Here is a 4,188-nt window from a genome sequence, read left to right as displayed (position 1 = left end):
CCTCATCATGCCTTCGGATAGCCCTAATCCCTGGGGACCACCATAAGGACGGATCCCCCTACTGATTGCAAAATAATAAACAAAGGGAGGGAAAGGGTGGGGAAAACTTTGAGAAAAACAGCAGAAAGAGGACTTGTGCTTCCTGTACTGGGCTTAAAAAGGTAAGCTGGAACCCCTCCTCTCTTTCTGCAACATTGTTTCACACACACAACACAACACTCCCCTCCTCCGTCTTGGCCTTAACCCTTATGTGCATTCCAGGCAATTTGCCTTACATTTCCTTAAGGGATTAAATGCTATATCCTCCTCTGTGGAAAGAATAACTTAATAACTATATACATTCTTGGTTTAACATAAACTCAACTTAGTTTCTAAACGTAGAAATAAATAACGACACCAAATAAATAACGACACAACAACTTTTTATGGTTAGAGAAAACCCGCAGGTCACGTTTATTGTGGCAACACAAGAACTAACGACCGTCTGAATAAACATGGACCAGGGGGGCGGCAATCAGGTACTAGCTAAACGTAGTAACCCATGCTAACAAAATGGGCAGTACCAGGGCGCAGGAGAAGAAGCAGAGCGTAGCTCAATACTGAAAAACAGGGAATTCTCGGCATCGGAATCACACGGGCAGGGAACACCCCAGACGCGCGTCTGGGGACTTCACCCCTGGCCGGAAGTGCCGTCACTCTACCTCGATCACATCCTGCCCCCGGACACTGTCCTCCCGCCACGAGATCGCCCAAATATCAAGGGCCACTCTCGCCGCCACCCAACTCACACAAATAGGAGTAGGGACTGTCGTATATCTTCAATAAACAGGTCCATGCCATGGTCCGTAAGATGGACCCCGTCGCCTCGGTACAGGCTCCGGTCAGCGGCCGTAATGAACTTGTGTTCCACAACAAAACCTCCTAGCTCACACATAAGCTTCCTAACATCTCTATTAAGCTTCTTGCGAACTTGGAACGCTGCCCTATGATTAGCCATGTGTCTCCACGTCAACCTAGGTATAATGTTTGACCAGCCCATTCTCACACCAGGCAACCAAGCTTTAAAGGTGCGCAGATCTGATTGGATCACTGCGCTCAAATCCCGGCCGGGAATTGAGCCTAGATCATTTCCACCTAAGTGGATGATCAGGACATGGGGTTTCTCCCACCGCCTCATGGCGGATTGCAGTAAACCAGGCAGATCTGCCCAGCAAAGGCCTCTTCTCCCTAACCACCTAACGACCACCCTAGAGAATGAGAACCCTAGTTGCTGCCCTCCGGGTTGCGATGCTGCTCGGATAGCCGCCCAGTGTACGAACGAGTGCCCAACGATCCAGGCACAAAGCGGCCCACTTCTAGGCCCTGCAAGAGAAACAAGAGTTAGGGCATATCATGACCAAGTGCCATGTGCAACATTGTCAACCTGCAAATATTAACATTGGGATATAAGTGGCCTAACGTAAATCTGATACCTCTTAGACTTCCACCTCCCAAGCGCCATTATGCGGTCAGCCGACCAGCCTAAAGTTGCCGCCGTCGTAGCAGCTCCAACCCTAAATGAGTGAGGAGCTATGGTATTGGGATTCAAACCCACTTTTTTAGCCGCCCACCCCAAAACCTTTCGAAATTGAAACCTCGTAAGGGGAGTACCATCCTGATGACTTAAAAATCTAACCGCACCCACTGGACGCCTGTCCGAGAAGGTCTTCAACAGGGCACTCAGGCAGCAGGCGGAACCCGCGTGCGCGGGTAGCGACAGCCAGGCCCCCCTACCATCCTGATCGACTTTCGATCGAGGGATGAAAAGCAATACCCCATTATCCGTAAACCTGACGTGCTCCGCCAGGACACCACCCACTTTCGCCAACTTAGACTGCGGGACCAATTCCCCCACTCGGAGTGCGCCATGAAACGCTATGGCGAACGTCGCGGAAAAAAGCCGCACCTCGTAGTCTGAGGAACATACCTCCGGTAGAACACGAAGCAGGAGGACCAACCTGTCCGCCGTTATGGGTTCCCTAACGTCCGGACACCGCACTTCCGTCCTTCCCCAACCCCTCAGTATTTGACAAATCAAAAACGTTTTGGAAGAGTCCGTCAGCGTGAATAGTTTACAGAAAAAGGACACCGCCGCTAACCGCGCGGATACCGCCCCTTTCTTAGCTAGCTTAGTCCTAAGCTCCGCGAGCCAGCGCAATAGCCAATCTTGCTCACCAGCACAAGAAGGAAATCCTTGGACATCACAGAAGAATACCCATTCTTCCCAGTACCTTACATAGGACTTCCAAGTGGAAGGTGCCAGGGACGCCTTCAGCACCGGAATCAGGGACTGCCATCCAAAGCCACCTGCCAAAGAAAAGGGGGACAGGGAAAGCCATGAGTGGCAGCCTCAGGAGCACATTTCCTAAAATTTTTCCATTGAAAGCGAGATAGTGCATCAGCAATAACGTTATCAACCCCTGGGACATGCCTAGCCTGAAACTCAATGTTCCGCTTAAGGCATCTCAAAACCAGAATCCTCAGATATTGAATTACTGGTGGTGAGGAAGAAGAAAGACCGTTAATGGCAAAAACCACGCTCAAATTGTCCGTCCAAAAAATGACGGAACGGTTTTCGAGCTTGTCCCCCCAGATCTCCAACGCCACCAGAATGGGGAAAAGCTCCAGAAGGCACATGTTCCTGGTCAGGCCCCTGGCCGCCCACTCGGCCGGCCAAGGTTCGGCGCTCCACTCACCATTGAAATAGGCGCCGTATCCAAAACCCCCAGCAGCATCAGTAAAGAGGTGCAGGTCTCGAGCCGGAGTCTGAGGGGTTCTCCAAATACAGATCCCATTGAAATCCCTGAGAAACAGATCCCAGACATGGAGGTCTTCCTTCATGTCATTATTAACCATTAGTTTGTCTTTGGGAGAAGTAACTCCCGGCAACATGCGCTCCATTCTCTTCAGGAAAATCCTCCCCATCGGGATGACCCTCCCTGCAAAGTTGAGCAGACCCAAAACAGATTGAAGCTCTTTCAGCGTGCAAAACTGTGCCGCTGCGAGTCTCCTGACTTCTGTCAACATCTTCTGGACTTTATCCACCGGAAGCCTACATTCCTGGGCTACCGAATCAATTTCGATACCCAGGAAAGTAAGACACGTGCAAGGGCCCTCCGTTTTGTCTTCTGCTAAGGGGACTCCAAATTTCTCCATCAACAGCCGCATGGCGTAAAGGAGCAGCTCACATTCCCTAGATTCCTGTCTACCTACCAGGAGAAAGTCGTCCAAGTAGTGAGCAATCCTATCTTCCCCTGTCACTTCCGCAACAGCCCAATGCAAAAAGGAACTAAACGCCTCAAAATAGGCGCAGGAAATGGAACACCCCATGGGCAAACAACGGTCGACATAATAGTGTCCGTTGAAGAAACATCCCATTAAATAAAATGATGCGGGGTGGATCGGCAAGAGTCTGAAAGCAGACTCGATGTCAAGCTTGGCCAGTAATGCCCCTTGACCCGATCTCCGTACCACTTGTAAAGCATCATCAAATGACTGGTAATATACCGTACTCAAGTCCTGAGGAATGGCGTCATTAACCGACTTACCTTTTGGGTAGGAAAGATGTTGTATCATCCTAAATTTTCCCGGGTCCTTTTTGGGCACAACCCCTAGAGGCGAGATAACCAATCCCGGCATAGGTCTCTCCCTAAACGGGCCAGCCATTCTACCCAGTGAAACCTCCTTACCCAATTTCTCCTTCAATGCCTCTGGGAACAGGGAGGCAGATTTCAGGTTCCTGCGAGAAGCCGCACCCGAAACCGGACCTTGTACGGGGATAACAAAACCTTCCCGGAGCCCTGACTCCAACAAGGCCGCCGCCACCCTATCGGGGTAGAGCGTGAGCCACGTACTAATTGCGGCCACCTTCAGCGGGGTGTCCACTCTTAGCGACAGCAGGGCCTCTTGGCCCAGTCCTGTCCTGTTTGTCCCCTTTTTTAACGCAATCCGCGGCTGGGTGAAATCCCCCGCAGATGTGACAAGCGTGCCGAAAGGAACACGCGGTTCCCAACGTGCATTGTTTGTCCTGGAATTTCCAACAGACCCCTGCTGGGCGTCTGCAAAATCTATTGGCGGGTCGAAACTGTGTTGCACCCGCCGGGGAACCAGAAGTACCTTGCGATTTCTCGGGACCCAGCCGGGCCCAGA

This window comes from Bombina bombina, chromosome 7 (genome assembly GCF_027579735.1).
Source record: "Bombina bombina isolate aBomBom1 chromosome 7, aBomBom1.pri, whole genome shotgun sequence".
NCBI classification, from domain to species: Eukaryota; Metazoa; Chordata; class Amphibia; order Anura; family Bombinatoridae; genus Bombina; species Bombina bombina.
The sequence above is the reverse complement of the archived record's forward strand: the minus strand, read 5'-3'. Positions refer to the sequence as shown.